At 39.4% G+C, this 22,996-nt stretch overlaps 1 protein-coding gene across 7 annotated transcripts in view; it reads right to left on the minus strand.

The window, feature by feature from the left end:
* fliI (FLII actin remodeling protein) overlaps positions 1 to 22,996 on the minus strand; it is a 426,153-nt gene that overhangs the window by 152,545 nt on the left and 250,612 nt on the right. The gene's annotated exons all lie outside the window — the stretch shown is intronic.

Consider the following 22,996-nt stretch of genomic DNA (forward strand, 5'->3'; position numbering starts at 1 on the left):
GCTCAAGGAGTTTGAACTGCTGCCAGATTTTGCGACTAATGGTGGATGTTGGTAGATTTGTTGTTAGTTGCGGCAACACAATGGCATGAGCCTTTATCCTTTTCATGGCCTTGGATGCAACCAGTGTCAAAGGACAAAGCTTGGAGGACTTTTGTACGACTTGTCCACCCATGCCAGAGATTTCGAACTTTGAATGTTCGAATGGAAGTTTCAACCGTTTTTGCACTTTCGAGGAAATGAAAGTTCTTTCCGAGCTGTGGAGACCTGTATCGGAGCAAAACTAATATTCTTGGTAACTCTGGTGTGGAATATAATATGTTGTAATATATTGGATTATATTGTATTGTATTGGATTGCATTGTATGGTATTGTACTGTTTGGAGTACGTGTGCGGAATACATATATATATATAATTAGTGTGTTCTTATTTAATACAAAATGTTAGGTTGTTACATTGGCGACGAGAATGGGATCTGAAGTTGCGTTAATAAAACGCATTATAATTGTATTTCTGTTTCATTGCAGGTACTGCATCAGGCGTGGTGAATTTGACACGGTGTGGGCTCAACAAACACACATAAAGAGGGACACAACCAAAAGCAATTCAATTTGCATAGCACGCGCGCAAGGAAAAAACCAGATTTGATATTTATTGAAGTGATACAGAGAAAAAACGATTTATGTTTGCAAAAGCAGCGCATTTAATTGTGCTTACATATATTTCCATTGAACTGGTAATATGTTTTGAAAATTTAGACAAAAACGATTATTATCTAAAGGTAGTAAATTTGTTATGTGTTGCAGGCCATTGAATTGGTGCATAGACGTACGCATTAAATTGCTTCTTTGAGATAATCATTGAATTGATGAAGAGAGATTCGAATTCTTAGCAGATGAGAGCAGCGCATTAAATTGGGTTTATATAGGTACATGAATATAGAACAATTTTATTGTTCATTAGATTGTGAAAACTCACAAGCTTTGCATTGGAAATTATAGGAGTGCACATTGAATTGTGCAAGCGAACTATTAATTTGGCGACAAGCATACAAATTAAATTAAAATTGAGACGTTGCTTCGAAACTTCAGCCGAGGTATTGTAACAAAGTTTTGCGTACGGTGTACGAACGTATTTAAACCAAAATGACTGAATTCAAGCCGTTTTTATGCGATAATATAGACAAAGCGTTACTGCGTAATGAGTGGGAAAAATGGTCCCGATCCTTGTCTCTATTCCTTCAATCTGAAGAAATAATTGACCCTGTTAAGCAAAGGAACAAACTACTGCATTTAGGGGGGCCCCAATTGCAAGAAGTTATATTCAATATTCCGGGTGCTCTTGTAGAAGTTAACGAGAATACCAAAAATGATGTTTTTAATATATTACTGCGGAAATTGAATGATTTTTTTCTCACCCACACGTAATTCCACCTTTGAGAGGCATTTATTTAGGAAATTATGTCCGTCAGAAGGAGAAGATTTCAATAAATTCTTGTTGCGACTGAGACATCAAATGTCCAAATGCGATTTTGGATCAACTAAAAATGAAATAGAAAGTAATTGCTTAAAAGACAAATTAATTGATTCTTGGGCACCGTCTGAACTTAAAAAACGACTTCTTGAAAAAGAACAAAATTTAGATGAAGTTATTGGAGCGTGCCAGGTGCACGAACAAATTAACAAGCAGTCGCAAAGTATGGTGGCAAAACCAGATGGTGAGACTGTCAACAAGATATCGTTGAAGAACCGACAAGAAAAAGATAGTTCCAGTGAATGTGGCAGATGCGGTAGGTTGGGACACAAATACTACGATGATAGTTGCCCGGCGCGAAAATCGAAATGCAATAAATGCGGTCTGATAGGCCATTTCGCTAGGAAGTGTAAGACAAAGGGCCAAAAGCGTAAGCCGGGGGAATATGAGCGTGGCAGCCCAAAAAAGCGTCGTTTCAAATCTTCCACTGTAAAATACATTGACGAAGAAACAGATTTTATGGAAAATAGGTTTGCTGATACGGGGTGTTTTAAAGTAAATTGTTACGGCCAAGAAGATGAATTTATTGAATGCTGCATTGGGGGGCATGCCATTTCTATGGTGATTGACTCAGGATCGCGTTTCAACCTGCTCAGCCATGACAAATGGATTGAGTTAAACGAGAAAAAGGCTGTTTTATTTAACGTTCGTACACAATCAGCGAATCAGTTCAAAGCATATGCTGCGAGTCAGCTCCTCAAAGTCCTTTTCGTCTTTGAAGCACCGATAACTATTGGGGGCGATAAAGAATTAATTGCAACATTTTATGTAATTGAGAACGCGACACAATCCCTTTTAGGTCGTGAGACAGCAATAAAATTGCACGTTCTAAAACTAGGTCGAAACGTGAATAGTATTGAAACTGTAAACCCATTTCCCAAAATTAAGGATATCAAAATAACCTTATCACTAGACCTTTCAGTGAAACCCATACAACAGCCTATGCGGCGAATACCCATTGCTCTGGAGGAGAAGGTTGAACGGAAATTAAATGAAGCACTTATACAGGACATCATTGAGCCAGTGGTGGGACCAAGCCCTTGGATCTCACCAATTGTGATTGTCTTTAAGGAAAATGGGGAAATGCGTATGTGCGTCGATATGCGCAGGGCGAACAAAGCGGTTCTTAGGGAAAATTACCCATTGCCAACGTTTGACACGTTTATGACTAAATTAAGGGGCGCAAAATTATTTTCACGGCTCGACTTGAAATGGGCGTATCACCAGCTCGAATTGGATGAATCCTCAAGAGAAATTACCACATTCATTACGCACAAAGGTCTTTTCCGATATAAAAGATTAATGTTCGGTATTAACTCAGCCCCAGAATTGTTTCAACGAGTTTTAGAAGGACTATTATCTCCTTGTAAAAACTGTCTAAATTATATCGATGATGTTATAGTTTTCGGGGAAACAGAAACGGAACATGATGAGGCTCTGGGAAAAGTTATAGAAATTTTTAAAAATAATTGCGTTTTATTAAATCATGAAAAATGTGTATGGCGAGCAAAAGAATTAAAGTTCCTGGGACATACCTTGTCCGATGAGGGTATATTACCAGACCCAGAGAAAATAAAAACAATTCAAAGCTTTAGAGCACCAAATAGCAAGGAAGAGATTAGAAGTTTCCTGGGCCTAGTCACGTATGTTGGCAAATTTATCCCAGACATGGCTGATATAACTGAACCATTGAGAAGCATACTGAAAACTAATTGTAACTTCATGTGGGGGCCAAAACAACAGACTTCCTTTCATAAATTAAAGACGCTTCTTTCCAGCATACCAAAACTGTCGTATTTCAATCCGAAACGTAAGACTAGGCTGATAGCGGATGCGAGTCCCGTAGCTTTAGGAGCTGTCCTCATTCAGTTTGACTTGAGTGATGATCCACAGATAATCTCATTCGCCAGCAAAAGTCTTTCAGATGTGGAGAAGAGGTACTCCCAAACGGAGAAAGAAAGTTTAGCTCTGGTATGGGCGGTGGAGAGATTCTATTATTATTTAACTGGTCTAGAATTTGAGCTTATCACTGATCATAAACCGCTAGAAGCCATTTTTAAGCCTACGTCCAAACCTCCGGCTAGGATAGAAAGGTGGCTTCTGAGGCTGCAATCTTACAAATTTAAAGTAATTTATCGTGCGGGGAAAGAAAACATTGCGGATTCCATTTCGAGGCTTTGCAAAATTGAGAACACAAGCAGTTTTGATGAGAACGGTGAACAAAATATATTTCATATAATATCGCACTCAACTCCGTCTTCCCTCACTATCTCCGAAATTGCCAAGACGAGTGCCAAAGATGAAGAGATAAGAGCTACACTCGAATACATTAAATACGATTCCTGGCCAACGGACTCAAAAAGTAGTTTTTACCCTTTCCGCCAGGAGCTGCTGGCTGTTGGTGAAATAATATTACGCGGGACTCGAATAGTTATTCCAAAGGTTCTTCGGCCGAGATTGTTAGAACTAGCACATGAGGGTCATCCAGGCGAATCAGCTATGAAACGGAGAGTAAGAGCCAAGGTCTGGTGGCCGTTCGTTGACAGAGAAGTGGAAACTTTTGTGAAGAACTGCCGGGATTGTTTGGTGGTCTCAAAACCTAATAACCCTACCCCGATGAACAGACATGCGTTCCCGAATGGTCCCTGGCAATGTGTGGCCATGGACCTGCTGGGGCCGTTGCCTAACAATGATTATATATTTGTGCTTATCGACTACTATTCTCGTTACCAGGAAGTAAAATTTTTGCGTAAAATCACTTCAGAAGCTATTATCAACGTCTTGAATGAAATTTTTTGTCGGCTCGGTATACCTACATCCATTCGAGCAGACAATGGAAGACAGTTTGTGAGCAGTGAGTTCAAAAATTTTTGCAAGGACAACAACATCGCTTTGATAACGACACCGCCCTATTGGCCACAAGCCAATGGAGAAGTGGAAAATATGAACCGGTCATTGGTGAAGCGTTTGAAAATAGCACACAGCAATAAACGTAATTATATTCAAGAGATTCAAAAATTCCTGTTGATGTACAATGTGACTCCTCACAGCACCACGGGTTCACCGCCAACCCAATTAATGTTTAATCGGGTAATAAGGGATAAAATACCTGGAATTGAGGAAATATCAGAAGATATGATAGACTCGGCAGCAAGAGATTTAGACACTATCAACAAACAAAAAGGAAAGGATAAGGGGGATAAGAAGAGACGAGCAAAGGTATCGAATATAGTACCAGGAGATAAAGTACTGCTACGTAATGTGGTCCTCCCGCATAAGCTGACACCAACTTTTGACACGACCGAATACGAAGTCTTAGAGACAAACGGGAACGAAGTCATCATAAGGAGCGGTGACAAGACCGTTCGGAGAAATATAAGTCACGTAAAAAAAGTACCAATCGCTTTCACTACAGTGGATGAAACCGATTCTTCGACACCACCACCAGAAACATCGCTCGAAACTGATCTTCCAATAAACTCAAACTCGACGTCACCACCTCGTGCAACACTTCAGTCTAATTGTACCGAAACGGAAAATTCTAGGTCCGAACCTCACTGCGAAGCTGAGAGACCAGACACTCAACCTAAGCTTTGTTTGAAGCTGCAAAATAAGGGAGGGATGTGGAGACCTGTATCGGAGCAAAACTAATATTCTTGGTAACCCTGGTGTGGAATATAATATGTTGTAATATATTGGATTATATTGTATTGTATTGGATTGCATTGTATGGTATTGTACTGTTTGGAGTGCGTGTGCGGAATACACATATTAAAGTACCAGTGAAATATATATATATATAATTAGTGTGTTCTTATTTAATACAAAATGTTAGGTTGTTACACGAGCCTTGATCAATAAGGGCTCTCAGTTGAAATAATTCCCCTTCGTGTTCGACTGCGACCATAGCAGTAGGAAGGAGAATTTGGTTATCATTGGCTGCATGCAATGATTGAACCGGTGCGTGTTTTGAACAACACGGTAGCTCGCCAGAATCGGAGCTATTCTGCGTTTGTCGAACGGGAGATGTTGACTCAGCAGTTGTGTACTGCACGTTTGGTGCATTCGTTCGCGGGGTGGAACGTTGAGCTTGTGGGCTCGCATGCAACAGCGTGTGATGCCGTTGATGACATGTCGAACATGACCACTTGCTCGTGCACTCATTGATGATATGAGTGCTGCTAAGGCAGTTTGTACACAGCTTAGCTTGTTTTATGAATTGTGTCCGGTTTTGCACAGACATTCGTTTGAATCGTGGACAGAATCTAATAAGGTGCGGGGAGTTGCAACATTGGCAAGTTTCCTTTTTAGATTCTGCCACAAGGGTTTGCGTCCTGTTGAAGGACCTGTTTTGCGTAGAATTTTGATGAGCGACTGGTTTTTGTTTGCTTGGTTGAAGCCTATTGACCCTTTCAACGACTTCATATCTCGAGGTGAGAAAGTCGTTCATTTGTGACCATGAGGGTAGATCTCTTCGAGAAGAGAGAGACTGTTCCCAAAGTGACAGGGTTGTTTCTGGGAGCTTTGATGAACAAATGTACACCAGAATCGGATCCCAACTGTCTGTTGTAACTCCTTGGGAGTGAATGACGGATAGGCAGTTGTTTATTGTATTTTGCAATTTCTGAAGTTGCTCACTATTTTCGGATGGAATAGTGGCAAGAGTCAATAAGGATTTTATCTGGTTGTCAACCAGGATTCGCTTGTTTTCGTATCGTGACCGTAAAGCTTCCCAGGCAAGGTCAAAGTTATCATCGCTCAACGCATATTGCTTGACGATGGAGCCGGCTTTGCCTTGCGTTTTGTGCCGGAGATGGTACAATTTCTGAGCACGGGAGAGCCTTGGGTGGTTAATGTACACCGCTGTGAACATATCACGAAAAGCGGGCCATTCTTCATAGCCACCATAAAAGGTCTCCGTGTCGCATGCTGGGACTTTGAGGTAACTATTTGCCTCAGCCGGGGGTTGTTCCACGCGGGGTGGTGGACTCGGCGTTGCGAAAGTCGAGAAAAAACCAGATCGTAAACCGATTGAAGTCGTGCCCAATAATCATCTAGTGATTTGTCCTTTATCATGAGATACGATTCAGGGTGATCCTGAATCGGTGCTTCGTTGAATTTTGCACAGTATCTCATCAGATTGTCACTTTCCGCGATGAACTTTTGCGCGGATGGGTCAACTGATTTGGATTTCCGGGGGGATGTTGACCTCTCCTTGGCCGTTTCTTCCTTTGGGCCACCTTTTGGTTTTGTCCCGGTTTCGAACGTTTTTGGGGGACTGCGAGGCATTTTATGCAAGCTTTTGGGTTTTCACCAAAAAAACCGAATAAAGTATGTGTCCGCTCAGAGAACGTTCGCAAAATTTGAAGATGGAAAACTCTTCGTGCCACAGAAATTTAAAAAGGGGAATTTTAATTGGTGGCGGTGTTTGTGTTTTTTTTTTTTTGAACAATAGAGTCAAGCACGGACAACGGGACGTTCCTTAAATGATTTAAATCCGCGAAATTCGGAATTTAATAGGATTTATATTGTTTTGTAAAAACAAAAGGTATAAAATTTAAAAAAAAATCACAAACACTTTTCACTTATATATACGTGTAAATATACGTGTGGAAATAAACGTGTATTTGTAAATTACTGGTATATATAGGTATGTATATATTAGAAAATAATAATATGTACTTGAAGTTTGTATGGATATTTTTTGAAAGTTCCTATAGGGACGAAAATATCTCAAACTTAGTTTTCTACGCCAGAATAAGTACAAATGTACACGCGCAATATACAAACGTATGTATATATATTTGTTTGTGCGAACGTATGCACGTGAATCAGATGAGCTTCTCTGTTTATGTTTACAAACATAAGAGTTTGTTTTGATTCGCTTCTTCGTCGCTTTAATGTCGCGCTTCTTTGTGAAGCTGAGTGCGCTTGATTGCACTGTTGGGAGAGTGCAGCAAAGAAATATGAAATAAATTGCAAATATGAGAGAGGTTGAGAAATTTGATCAACAGTACACAGCTCTCGTTGCTAATGTAGCTCTATGTGCTGGGAAAATGTCGCTGGAAGAGCGACTTGAACGTGTGAGTAAACACGTATGATGTTCTCTGAGTGGAGAAGTATGATTGCTGGAAAAGCAACTTGAAATTATTTGTACATGTATGTAAGTATGTACATACGTATGAATATTATACTTTTTATATATGCTGGCAAGCAAGAAAAAATCACTTGGAAGAAGTTGAACTGTATCAACAAGTTCAACGCTCTGTGCGACCAACGGGGTAAACTCAGCTGTAGAAGAAGTTTTTGCCGATGTTGTTCTTGCACAGTGGGTTTGAGTAGGCAAGTAAACTGCAATTTTTTGTTGGTTAAATAAAACTAGAAATATGTATACATATATACATACATATAATTGGCGGATTTTGCCTATTGGTATAGCGGAATATTTTCTACCAATTTTTGGTTGCAAAAAGTTGCAGTAAAACCAACGGTAAGAAAATTTCCGCAATATTCATGTATATATGTGGATATATATATGCTTTTGCAGTTTACAAAAATAATATAACTTTTGTGGAAAAAAGTTGTATTATTTTCTATATTTTTTATGAAAAATAAAAAAACTGCCTACTCACCGATTCCTGTATGATTAATGCTGCTTATATTGTTGTTGTTTCCTGATCGCTTCTCGTTGCTCGCTTGGCGATGCTTTTAGCTGGTTGATGTTGCTGATTAAAGATGGTTTTTAATTTAAATTTTTTTTATTTTTTGATTTTCAAAAATCTTTTTTTAAACAATTTTTTTGTTTTTGGTAAATGTATAAGTGTATATTTTCTGCTTTTCCAACAAAGCACTTTGAAAATGAGGTTTCCTTTCTAGATATTTTTTTTTTGTATAAAAGCACAGTTTACAGGGAAAACAATTTTTTTTTTTTTTTATTTCGTATATGTTTTTTTTTATGTATATATAACCACTGTTTTCACACTTTTGTGTAGTTTTGTTTTAAATTTTTTATTATCTTGTTTTTTGGCGAACGAAAAGCGGGATTTAAATTTATAATTTTTGTTTGTAATTTTTAGGGCTGGCCAAAGATGGCTGCGAAGGACCATGAACAAACTTTCACTTGGTCTCTCTTCGCTACACTCAAATCCGAAATAAAAAGATTTATTGGTTTTTTTTCGAAAACGTTATAATTCACCTTTTTTCAATTTATTACTGGTTGCTTAAAGTCATGCAAACTTCAACACAAATGTATTTAAACTTAACTCTTGACTTCAATAAGCTACGTATATAAAATATATATAAAGGTAGATAGTTAAAATGAATGTACATATGCAAAAAAGAAGCGCGTCCGCGGTTGCCGAGTAATAATGCTTGACTGTTTTGACCCAATATGGTTGACGACGATGGCAGTGGTCGCTCGTTGGTGTCTTCCACTTCGCCGCGCACGGCTGCGCATACGTATATTTGACGCCGTCTAAATATTTGTGACGGCGGCTTAGACAATATCTTTGTAACATAAAACGATTCATGAAGTTGAGGTATTGCTAGCATGACACTGTCAAAGCATTTCAGCGAAGTGACGCGTCAAGCGTTCTATGTTAACGCGTAGTTGCGTTATCTCAAACGCCTTCACATATATATCTAAGGGCCACTCGCTTTTAAAACCCTCTTAATACCTTTAATTTGATACCCATATCGTACAAACACATTCTAGAGTCACCCTTGGCCCACCTTTATGGCGATATCTCGAAAAGGCGTCCACATATAGAACTAAGGATTACTCCCTTTTAAAATACACATTACCACCTTTCATTTGATACCCATATCGTACAAACACATTCTAGAGTCACCCCTGGCCCACCCTAATGGCGATATCTCGAAAAGGCGTCCACCTATAGACCTAATGCCCACTCCCTCTTAAAATGCTCAGTAACACCTTTCGTTTGATACCCATATCGTACAAACATTCTAGAGTCACCCTTGGTCCACCTTTATGGCGATATCTCGAAAAGGCGTCCACCTGTAGAACTAAGGATTACTCCCATTTAAAATACTCATTACCACCTTTCATTTGATACCCATATCGTACAAACACATTCTAGAGTCACCCCTGGTCCACCTTTATGGCGAAATCTCGAAAAGGCGTCCACCTATAGAACTAGGGATAACTCCCTTTTAAAATACTCATTACCACCTTTCATTTGATACCCATATCGTACAAACACATTCTAGAGTCACCCCTGGCCCACCTTAATAACGATATCTCGAAAAGACGTCCACCGATATACCTAAGGCCCGCTCCCTCTTAAAATGCTCAGTAACGCCTTTCATTTGATACCCATATCGTACAAACAAATTCTAGAGTCAGCCCTGGTCCACCTTTATGGCGATATCCCTAAATGGCTTCCATCCATAGAACTATGGCCTACTCTCTCTTAAAATACTCTTTAATACCTTCCATTTGATACACATGTCATACAACCACATTCCAGGGTTGCCATAGGTTCATTTTCCTACATGGTGATTTTCCTTATTTTGGCTTCATATCTCTCAACTGAGTATGTAATGTTCGGTTACACCGAACTTAGCCTTCCTTACTTGTTTATATAGTTCCTAGTTTGAAACAAAACTTGATTTTAGACGTAGACTTCTGGCTAGCTTTTGAGATAGCACCACATTTAATAAGCCAAACTGCTTGTGAAAGTACAGAATCGAAAAGTAGCCATAACATGCACACCCTGACATCTGAGCAACAAAAGCAAGTCATTAAAGATTTATTTCTGTGGTATGCCAAGGAAGGCCTTGGAAAAAAAAATTTATTGAACACGTCATCGATTTAGAGCCAAACGTCCATCCGTTGCAACAGCGATACTTTCCTATTTCCCCTGCCATAGAAAAGTTAGTCCACAGGGCAATAGATGAAATATTGGAGTTAGGGATAATTGGGGAATCACCAAACAGTCCGTAGTCGAGTCCAGCCGTTTTAGTCCGTAAAGGTGAAAAAGTCCGTCTGTGCTTGGATTCACGCAAAGTAAATAGCTTTACTATCAAATACGCTTACCCTTTACCCCATATAGACGGGATACTCAGTCGCTTACCAAAAGCCGAGTTATTCCTTCGCTCGATTTAAGGCGAGCATTCTGGAAGATTCCCTTGTCGGAGAAATGCAGAGATTTAACGTGCTTCACGGTGCCAAACCGTCCTCTGTATAGATATCGCGTAATGCCTTTCGGCTTATGCAATGCCCCTCAGGCATTATGTAGGCTAATGGATCGCGTGATTCCATCGAATTTGAGAGAAAATGTGTTCGTGTATCTCGATGATTTGCTTATCATTTCGGAAAGTTTTGATGCTCTTATGAAAACATTGTCGGAAGTTGCATATCATTTACGGAACGCAGGCTTGACAATAAATATAGATAAAAGTAAATTTTGTTTGCGAGAGGTTAAATATTTAGGGTATATTGTGGGGAACGGTACTCTACGTGCTGATCCGGATAAGATATCACCGGTAACACAATATCCTCAACCTACCACTGTCAAGCAGTTACGCAGGTTTCTTGGCATGGCTGGTTGGTATAGACGCTTTGTTCCAAACTTCGCTGCAGTCACAGCGCAAATATGCTGAAAATGTCTAAGGTTTTCAAATGGACTGAAGATGCACAAACTTCGTTTGATTTACTCAAAACTCTATTATCGTCAGCACCCATTTTGGCAAATGCCAATTACAGTAAACCTTTTCTGATACAATGCGATGCAAGCAAACTAAGCGTGGGAGCAGTTTTAGCCCAAGTGAACGACGAAGGAGTAGAAGTGCCCATCGCGTTTGTTTCGCAAAAATTAAATCGCGGTAAAAGCAACTATAGTGTGACGGAACTAGAGTTCTTAGCAGCTATCCTTAGCTTAAAAAAGTTCCGTGCATACGTCGAAGGTCAGGATTTTACCATAGTGACTGACCATGCTAGTTTGCAGTGGCTAATGAAACAAAAAGATTTAAGTGGCAGGTTAGCACGATGGTCACTCAAGTTACTGGGTTATCGATTTAAAGTCGAACATAGGCGTGGTTCTCAAAATAATGTTCCTGATGCGTTATCGAGGCAAAATTTTGATGAATTAGGAGAAGTTTCGGTGTTCCCAATAATTAATTTAGATTCAGATGCTTTCAACTCAGACGAATATAATTAATTAAAACATAAGATTCAGGAAGCTCAGGGTAATTTGCCAGATCTTAAGGTTAAAGACGAAAAAGTGTATAAGCGAACAGAATATGCCAACGGAAATGAAGATAGGGAAGTCATGTGCTGGAAACTGTGGATTCCAAAAGGTTTAATCCCAGATACAATAGGAAAAGCTCATTGCCCTCCAAACAAGTGCCACGGTGGCATGTGAAAAACTTTGGAACGGCTTCGTTTAAATTTTTACTGGCCGTCCATGGTGAACGATGTTAAAATTTCCTTTTCTCAAACCGATAAAAAAGTTTACTGCTACTCCAAGTTTTCTAAACGAACATGTTTTCCCTATTTTTGGCACACCCGAATTGTGTCTGACAACGGAAGTCAATTTAAATCCGTCCAATTTAATAATTGCTTGTAGTCAAGGGGTATCAAACATTCCTTTACAGCATTATATAGCCCACAAGCTAACGCGAGAGAGAGGGTCAGTCGTTCCGTTATAGCTGGTATAAGATCATATCTTCAAAGTGATCAAACCAACTGGGACAAAGCTGGGGGCTAAGATACTTGGCTTGGATATCATAAGTGGTTTCAGGCTCTGGATCAGGGACTGATATCAGTCATAGACCGGCCATAGTGACGAATGTCACGCGTGATTAGTTATCACGTCCTGCACGAGGTGCCCCTGCTTCTACTGATAATGGCGGGTCCAGAGAGGACAACTCGATAAAACCCGCACCCCCTGAGTCATTGTGCCGAGCTCAGGGGAGGGAGGACTCTTTAAGAGTCAAGATCGGTACACAACGGTGACGAACTGGACTGTTTAGGGCTTTGATTTGACATTACATTTTGACTTGATGACTTTGGGCTGGTAGGCTAATGCTGCACCTGCCCACGTCCCGTTAATACCGTGGCAGGCCTCAAGGTACGTTCCGGCTCCGTCGCCGTTAAGTTGGTGGTGTAGGTGCGGTTGAAGATTTTCCCGCTTCGCGTCCGGTCTGGCTCTGAACGCATTACTCATAAGGTAATGCGTCAACCATCGCGTGGCCTCCCTGCGTAGCATAGATAACCACGAGACCGTTAAAGGGCGACTACACAATCGGCTCCGGATAGCGGCCTTGAGGGGCGACTTTTTTTTTAGAATGGACAAGACTAATACGAATCCGCCAAGGATGGGGTGCGGAAGCAGAGCGCTTTTGAGGGAAATCCGTCAAATCAATCTTCAGCACTCTAAGGCGGCTTCCGCAAATTTGTTGCTCTGCCTTGAAAAAGGCGGAGTGGATATAGTCCTTGTCCAGGAGCCGTGGCTGACTAGTAGCGGCAGTAAGATTTTTGGATTAAGGACTGGAAAATTTAACACCTTGGTGCATGGGGAGGCAAGTAGGCCTAGATCCTGTGTGCTTGTTAATAAAGAGATTAAAGCTTTTATTCTCTCTAATTTCAGCAATGCTGACGTAACCACGGTCTGCCTCGAGCGAGGAAGTAATGAAATGTGGGTGGTCTCAGCGTACATGCCCCACGGGACGTAGAGGGACCACCACCTGCGATACTGGGTGAAATCACCGCTGAAGCAAGGCGGAGAGGTGTTGGCGTGATCATCGGTGCCGATGCTAATGCCCATCATAGCATTTGGGGAAGCTCGGATACCAACACTAGAGGTGAGTCTTTATTTACTTTTATTGTAGATGAGGGACTTTGTATATTTAATAGGGGAATGACCCGACTTTTATTACTGCGGTAAGGGAGGAAGTCCTGGACCTCATCCTGGTTAGTAGAGAACTGGAAGGTCGGATATCTGGATGGAGGGTTCTCAACGAGCACTCCTTCTCTGATCACCGATATATTCAGTTCTCAGTGAACGAAGAACGTCCCGGTAAAATATATTTTAGGAACCCTAAAAGTCTTAACTGGGACTTGTATTGTAGGAAGCTGGGAGAGCTACTGCCTGCGGTGCCTATCATTAGTTCGGGCCTGTCCGAATCTAAGATATACGTTCTGGTGGAAAACATCACCTCGGCAAGCAATAGCGCCTTTCACCTGTCCTGCCCATTGAAAACTTACAGGGGGAAGGGCAAGCCGCCCTGGTGGTCGGATTCTCTTGACGACCTAAGAGCGTCCAGTTGGCGGCTCTTCAACAGAGCCAGGAGGAGTAAATTACCCTCGGACTGGGAGCTGTATAAGGTGAGTCTGGGGATTTATAAATATGTAATAAGGATAGACAAGCGAGATGCATGGCGAAGGTTCTGCGAAAACGTAGAAGGCTGCAATGAATCCGCGAGGTTTAGAAAAATACTCTCTAGGAACCCCGCTCCTCTTGGGTATCTGAGAGATGATGGTGGGGACTGTTCGATGAGTAGCGAGGAGTCCCTAGGGCTTTTACTGGACAATCATTTTCCCAATGTCCCAGTTGCGCAGGGTTCTTCGCCTGCATGGTCGGCGGTCGTTGGCCATGCAGAAGTGCCTGCCATTCCAATACGGGAAAGTCAAATAACCTGGGCTATAGGGTCGTTCAAGCCCTATAAGTCTCCGGGCCCGGATGGAATCATTCCTGCGCAGCTTCAAAGGTCTTTGGGGATTTCCTGCCGCTGGTTGGCCATCATATATACTAACTGCATCAGGATTAACTATATCCCAAAGTCTTGGCACACGGTTAGGGTTATTTTCATTCCGAAGGCCGGCAGAAGCTCTCATGTATCACCTAAGGATTTCAGGCCAATCAGTCTCTCGTCGTTTCTTCTTAAGACGTTTGAGCGGTTGATTGACCTGTACCTACGGGAAAGGATACCTCGGGGGTTACTGTCGGCTTCACAGCATGCGTACTGCAAGGGCAGATCGACGGAAACGGCTCTCCATTCGATTGTAACGCAAATAGCGATTGCAACGCAAATAGAGGGGTCCCTAGAACACAAAGAGTATGCTCTGGGTGCCTTTATAGACATCGAGGGAGCTTTCAACAATGTCTTACCGGGGGCAATCGAAAGAGCTCTGGTGGGTTTAGGAGTCGAGGCGGCTCTGGTTGAATTTATTAGCAAACTTCTATGCGGCAGAATTGTCGCAGCGGAGTGGGGAGGGGCCATAATTAAGAGGAAGGTGTGCAGGGGCACGCCACAGGGGGATGTCCTATCTCCTCTCCTCTGGGTTGTGGTAGTCAAAGAGCTTCTTGTGGAGCTGGAAGCCAATGGTTGTCGGGTGGTTGCCTATGCAGATGACCTCGCTATCCTAGTCAGAGGCAAATTTCTGGGCACCCTGGGCGATGTTCTGCAGGGATACCTGGATACTGTGGCTAGGTGGGCTGAATCATGTGGATTGGCGGTCAACCCGGGAAAAACGGAATTGGTCCTTTTCACAAGGAGATATAAGATGCCCGATTTCAGAACTCCCTCAATTGGAGGGGTACCGTTGGTACTTTCTGATAGGGTTAAATATTTGGGGATTGTTTTGGACACGAAACTGTCCTGGAGGCCCAATGTGGAAGATCGGGCCAGGAAGGCCGCCATTGCCTTGTACTGCTGCAGAGGAGCTATCGGAAAGAGATGGGGACTCTCGCCAAGAATAGTACACTGGCTTTATGGTGGTCAAACCGATTCTGCTATATGGGGTGCTGGTCTGGTGGAAAGCACTGGACACGGCGAGCACCTCCAAAATGTTAGTGTCAGTGCAACGGACGGCGCTGATCGATATCAGTCGCGCTCTCAGAACAACACCTACCTTGGCACTGAACGTCATGCTGACCATATACCCAGTAGATATTGCGGGAAAGGCGGCCGCGGCAAGGTCGTTGGTCAGGCTTCGTGATATGGGATATAGACTTTCTGACTGCGGACACTCTAGCCTTCTTATCAGTTTCGACTTTATCCCGGACAGAACGGACTACTGTATGCCGATAACTGCTCCCTATACAACCTTCACCCCAGTTATTCGAGAGAGAGAGGATTGGGGAAGAGGAATTATCTGGGGCATGGGACCGGTTAACTTGTTCACGTATGGGTCAAAGCTGGGTGGAAAGGTTGGTGGAGGGGGGGTCTTTTGTCAAGAGCTAAATTTAAGCCGCAAGTTTAAGTTGGCTGATCACTGCAGTGTATTCCAAGCGGAAATTGCTGCGATTAAGGATGCGGTGGATGGAATGATATCCAGTGCTACCACGGTTAGGGAATTTAACATCTACTCTGATAGCCAAGCGGCTATCAAGGCCTTGAGCTCAACTACAGTGCGATCGAGGGTGGTCTGGGAGTGCCTGACCTCGCTTGCGATTGCATCGAATTATTTTACAATTAAGATTATCTGGGTCCCGGGGCATAGTGATATCCCGGGTAACTGTCAAGCGGATCTCTTAGCCCGCATCAGTACAACTGAACCGGATGAAGATGGCTGTAGGGATTTCGGGATCCCGCTGGCCACCTGTGGATTGCTCCTCCATAGCTGGGCCTCGAATCAGCTCAGCAAACGTTGGGCGGATACCATGTCTTGCAGGATAGCAAGATCTTTCTGGCCAAAAGTGGATGGCAGGAGGTCTGCTGAAATAATTGGGTTCACTAAGGCTCACCTATCGATGGTCATTGGGGTTTTGACAGGGCACTGTACCATGGGTATCCATGCGGTACGTCTCAATATACTGGAAACTCCATCCTGCTGCAGCTGTATGGAGGATGATGAGGTGGAATCACCAAATCACTTTATGCTTGATTGTCCAGCTTTTGCCAGAACTAGGCGAAAGTACTTCGGTCACGACTCACTTGGATCTCCCGAGGATATATCCAGAGTTGAGATCGGTATCATTCGGAGCTTTATCGTTGCTACCCATCGATTCTCTAAGTAGCTAGATCTAAGTCACCGTTATTTTTGATGTATGTGGTATCACAACGGACCTTCGTGTTGTCCAAGTGAGCTATCCTTATCAGGGCAGCTACCACCTAACCCATCCTATCCTAACTGGGACAAAAATCTTCAATTAATAGCTGAAGGTCTTCGGTCATCGTACCACCAAACCATAGGCTGCACGCCATACTACGCACTGTTTGGCCAACAGATGGTGTCATGCGGACGACTACAATTTGCTGCGTACGCTCGAGTCTTTGGGAGGGAATGTTGTAATAGAACGTACAGATAAGCTCCGACTCGTGCGTACTGACCTGGTCAGAAATATTCAGAATGCATTTGAAAAATCAGCTCAGCGCTATAATCTGCGCAGCAGATTAAAGAAGTTCAAAGTAGGGGACGAAGTATATCGTCGCAACTTAGTTCAAAGCGACTGCTTGAAGAAATTCAATGCCAAACTCGCACCAGTTTTCATCAAGTCCACAGTTATTGCCACGAAAGGAAATAAAATGTACAAATTGCGTGACATAATTAATGGCAAAGAAGGTTAGTATCATGGAAAAGATATAAAGTAATGCAAGGGTTAATCTAGGCAAATAACTTCTCATAAAAACGCATTTAGTGAAGGCTGCATATATATTTTGATAATTCCTATCTAACCATCCTCTTATAAAAAAATTACGCCACCTATTTCGTGTCTATATAAGACCCAGAAGCAACATCAAAATTTTAGAAATAAGTTTTTTCAATTAGAAGAAAATTTTTCTAAGCGGGGTCGCCCCTCGGCAGTGTTTGGCAAGCGCTCCGGGTGTATTTCTGCCATGAAAAGCTTTCAGTGAAAACTCATCTACCTTGCAGATGCCCTTCGGAGTCGGCATAAAACATGTAGGTCCCGTCCGGCCGATTTGTAGGGAAAATCAAGAGGAGCACGGCGCAATTTGGAAGAGAAGCTCGGCCTTAGATCTCTGCGGAGGTTATCGCGCCTTACATTTATTTATTTATTTATAAGACCCAGATTTTCCAATATCGGTCTCTTATGTTGGATCAAGTCTTGGTGAATAGTTAAACTTTCTTGCTAATGTCACGCAAACGCGAATTTTAAAATCGTTTATATGGATTTACCTATCCAAGTTTAAAACTTAAAGTATTTCCTTTTGTAAAGATTTATCGTGAGAAAGTTAACGCGCTAAAAACAATTTAAAGTGCGAAATATTATTGGCAATATAATACTGTGCAACATTACCTTTAATAATGGGTTCAAGTGAAGCGCAGTTTTCATCACCCAGGAAATATATTTGCTAACATCCCCTATTATGACCAGCGAAGAGAAGAATTTGCAGCCAAGGAGCTCAGAGGCAAAATCCCCCCAAAGGCGTATATGGATACCCCGAAGCCGCTTTTTCTGATATTTAAGAAGTTTTGGATTTTCAAGCTAAATAATTAATTATTCGAATTTTGGAACTTTTTCGAGGACTGAGAGCTTTAAAATATTAATATTTTTCCATACATAATAATGTCTATACAAGACTATACATATTTATATATGCATATGACTAAAAATGTACGAAGTAAATTTGTTCGTATTTTCTAAAGTCTTTCTTAGCTTCCAACTTCTAGTTCTTTCGTAAGTCTAATTCAGTATAGTTGTGTGCTTAGAAGCAATTTTTTTTCTAAAAATAAAAGTTTTTATGTAGGGTAAAAATCCTTGTAAATTTCGCCCAATAATCTATCTTAACAGAAAGCTTTGATGTGAGTGAAGGTATTAAGTTAATTAAATGTATAAAATTATTGATTTAAACATAAAAAATATATAGAAAGGTTAAGATATACAAGTTTCTAAGAGAAAAAATGTATGAAAGAGATGGCGATACATCTCAGTAATATTTTAAAATATTTGGTATTCATAGATTTGTAAACTTGATTTTAAGTGGAAAATATAGAAAAAAGAAGATAATTCAAAAGAATGAAGAAGCATTTATGTGTATTCAAAATTTCAAAAAAAAAAAAATTTATTTGAAATCGCAAAATTAAAAATTTAAATTAATAAATAAATGTATTCGTAGAAAAAAAAGATACACAAAATAAGTTAGAGAGAGAAAGATCGGTGATATTAGGAAGTGAGTGAGAGATTTTATGGAAATGTTCCAACATCGCATCGGCGCTCACCCAAACTGGAACAGCATTATTTTCTAAATAATAATAATATTTTGCTAACAAAAAGTAATAAGCGGAATTTTAAGGTTTTTTTTATGTGTATGTGTAAATATTTAATTTTTAGCCATGCAGCAATGACGTCGGAGGCCTTCAACGAGTTCCTGCTACAAATATTCACGTAAGTCGATAAATGTTTTATTTTCGTATATGCATTCATATGTTTTTATTTCTTTATCATCGCGCGTTAATGATTATTAGTTTTTCCATTCAATTACTGGAACGTAAGAGCGAGTTGAGTACAAGCGGAACGCTTGATGTTCCAAATGCAGGCTTTGTCTTTCTTTTATTTATTTTTGTATTCCTTCGAAATTAAGTGAATGGTAAAACTTTCAAAAAGATAAAGCTAGAAATTAATTTTTAATTTCAGAAGCCTAAAATAGGACTAATTTGGTTTTTTTATTCCCCATTTCCTAATATCACGGTCTTGTTAATAAAGTATAATTAATGAGGCGTTCCGATTCCATATCGTTCCTCGTATGTACAAAGAGTTTTAGTACGGAAATAAACCATTTACATGTTAAAAATTCTTTTGTTAACAGCTAATGATATTATTTAAATATAAATAAAATGGATTGTTAATTAGTTCTTATAATGGTCTGAAATCAATTGCTGTTGTTATTATATTGGGACTTCTCGCTGACATCTGAGAAGTCATGGAGGGTGAGTTAAGCGCGGTAAGTTATAGGCAGTACAACCGCGAGGCAAAGGCAGTGTTGTTACCTTTGCTAACATTTTATTCGATGGTCATTTCAAGTGTTTGAAATTATTCCTTGTCAACCCTTACGTGTGGGTATACATTTTTCTTGTTAGGCCTTGGCTTGTCTCAACTGATGGTTTGGTTGGTTGTTTGTCTAACGAATACATATAAGTGGCTGAAGCTCCGGGACAGCTAGACGCACACGGGCAGACACCACCCAATTTCTTCTCGCCATCAGGTAAACTTGGTACAACTTTTAAACAATTGTCAGCCCATACCCACACAGCATTTAGATGATACATTTTTGAACTTTCCTTCATATCAATACAATTTGATTTCTCCTTGCGAATAAATACTGAGTTTTCATACAGTTGAACAAAATAAATAATAAAATAAGATTACTTTTAATGATCAAAAACTGAAAATCATTTTTCGATCACTTTTTGAAATCATTTTCGAATAACTTTGATGAATAAATTTTAAGATTTTATAAAAATTAACATAGAGAATAATAAAACTTGTTTGCTTTTGATGATCAATAACTGAGAACAATTTTTCAATCACAATTTGCAATCATTTTTGAATTTACTTTCTTTACCTTCGGTGATCAAAAATTTAAAATCATTTTTCAATCATCTTTCTTAATCTTTGCAGACTACCTTTCTTGAATAAATGATGAATTTTTTAATTGTTAAAACTATACTTCTCATTGAAAATCTGATGTTTCGTCATTAGCTCACATTTTTTCAATCATAAAATCCAAAAAATTACAAATATACAAAACATATTCAAGACTAAAAGTAATATAAATGCTGCTCCTTACTTAAGATGTCTTCTAGCATTTCTCTAGATGCGGCTTTCCAGAAAAGACATACTGGATGGAACCGATGTACGGAAGTTGTAAGCTGTTTGAACCGCTGGTAAGTTAAGCTTGACTGACACGCCTGGACCCGGCTTCAACATCCTCCATGAGCTATGATTCTCAAAAACATCAAGTTATATTTAAAGAATGATGTGAGACATAGTAAAATCGTGATTTTTAAAGTGACGTCGTTACCATGATCTAAGATGATGTTGGATGTTGTAGTCGTGTGTGTGTACAACGGTCAAGTTAATTACTACCTGCGGTTCAAAAAGCTTACTTCCGAGCTTCCGGATGCTTTCACCCCCTGATGAAATATGATTTTTAATAGTCTTTAGTTATGTATTAAATATGATGGAAAAATGAATCACAATCGTATTCACAAATGATTCCAAACCATCATTTAATATGATTGAAAAATGTTCTTAAATGTGATCAAAAAATGACTGTGAAAAGTAATCAAATATTATTCCAAAAGAAGTAAAGTACAATCTTCCAGTAATATCAAGTATGATAAAAAGATGAATAAAAAGTATTTCGAAATATGAATCATAAATGATTATTCAAGAATAATCACATTTAAGGTACACTTTTCTCCCGACGAAACATTGATTTTCGAATAAAAAATACTTTTAAATTTGAACGTTTTCAATCATCTGGGGGTATGATATTTGAATAATTTTTGATAAAAATTTTCAAAAAATGCTGGCTGGGTAGTGAGTATACTAGTAAGGTTCCACAACAAACGGTGAAGCCTAAAATTTCGGCTTCTGCTTTGAAAAATTTAGACTTCCAAGGATACTCGCATTTCTGCACGCTCAATTTTTTCATCAGGCGAAAAAATTATGTCGTCAACATATACATGCAATTTTTTCCCAATATCCTCTAGCAGGATCTCGTCTATGGCTCTATGGAATATGCTTGAAGCCTTTTTCAAGCCAAATGGCAGACGGCAAAACGCATACTTGCCCTGGTTTATGCTAAAAGCAGTCTTGTTCTAGGAGACGGATTTGATGAAACCGACTTAAGATCTAGTGTCGTAGAGAGTTTTGATTTTCCTAGGTTCGAAAGAATTACCGTAGTGCCTGGGATCGGGCATTTATCGGACGTGGTTTGCCCACTGAGCTTTTGAAAACCATTCTCATTTCCTGGTTACCTTTATCGTCTAAATCTTTCTTTGATACAACGTGTACCGTTGAGTTATAAGGTGAACACGACTTTCTTATAATTCCATCTTTTGTCATAGAACTTTGCTGCAGAAATTGAATAAATGAGCTTTCCACTTTTTATAACTATTGTGGCAACTAGATTTTTGTTATATGTAAGCACTCTATTAGGATTGAAAATTAATTTTTGTGTGTTTCAATAAGTAAATAAATGCTATCAGGTAATTCTAATTTATTTGTCGTAGGCATACATATTTAACTGTAGACAATGAAAAAAGTTGAGCTTCTCCCTTCCAGTTTTATTGAAAATGAGACCGACTTTTGTATCAATCTTTGCCTCGGTACCTTTCAATAAACCCATCAAAGGTATCTAATATTTGTAAAATGGAAAATGTATCAATTTCACCTAATATATTTATTCTGCATTTCCCCGAAATTTTGTTTTACTCCATTTATGGATCTTAATTGGAAGGGAGTATCCACACGAGTAATCCCTTTTAAAAACGAACGGCTTTTTATGTAATTTTTGGCTGTACCTGTATCTATAAATAAGTTAAGCACTTGCCCACTCGGAAGAGTTCGCCGTAATAAAGGGCAAGTGGGATCTTAACCTAAAAAATTATTTTCATCCAGTGAATTATCATCGCATTCATAATTATCATTTTACAGATATTTATATCTGTGTTTAATTAAATTGTGGTATATTTAATTTATTTTATTCTATTTCGATTCACTTTATTTCATTTCGTTTCATATAATTTCAATACTTTTAATTTAATTTAATTTTGTTTCATTTTCTTTCATTTCACTTTATAACACGTCACTTCATTTAACTTTGTTGCATTTCATTTCGTTTCATTTTATTTCACTTCATTTTATTGATATTAGAGAAAAGCATATCCTAGTAACCATCGCCGTTTGTAAACTTTGCAATTTTTCTCTAGTATCAATAACCAAACCATTGTATAAAACAAAATGAGCAAGTTTCGCTTATTACATACATATGATTTCATTTCATTTTATTTCATTTCGATTCATTTAATTTCCTTTCGTTTCATGTCATTTCAATTTCCTTATCGTTTCTCGTTTATTTCACTTCCTTCAATTTCATTCCAAATAATTTCATTTTATCCTATTCCATTATATTATGTTTCATTCCATTTACTTCAATGCATTCTACTTTATTTTGTTCTACTTAATTTCATTTCATTTCAATCCATTTCACTCATGTCATTTCATTTAAATCCATTTAATTTCATTCAGAGTTATTCATTCCATTTAACTGAATTTTACTGCATTTAATTTCATTCAGTTTAAATTCGTTTCAATACATTTAGTTTAATTTCATTTCGCTTCGCTCCATTTACTTTCATTTTATCTCATTTCGTTCAAATTAGTTGCAATACATTTAGTTTCATGTCAATTCGTTTCACTCAATTTCATTTGGTTTTTTCCATTTATTGTCATTTTAATTCATCTCATTTCATTTCGTTTCGTTTCATTAGTTTAATTTCACTTGATTTAATTCCGTTGCATTTCA

Source organism: Eurosta solidaginis, chromosome 3 (genome assembly GCF_040869045.1).
Source record: "Eurosta solidaginis isolate ZX-2024a chromosome 3, ASM4086904v1, whole genome shotgun sequence".
Lineage (NCBI taxonomy): Eukaryota > Metazoa > Arthropoda > Insecta > Diptera > Tephritidae > Eurosta > Eurosta solidaginis.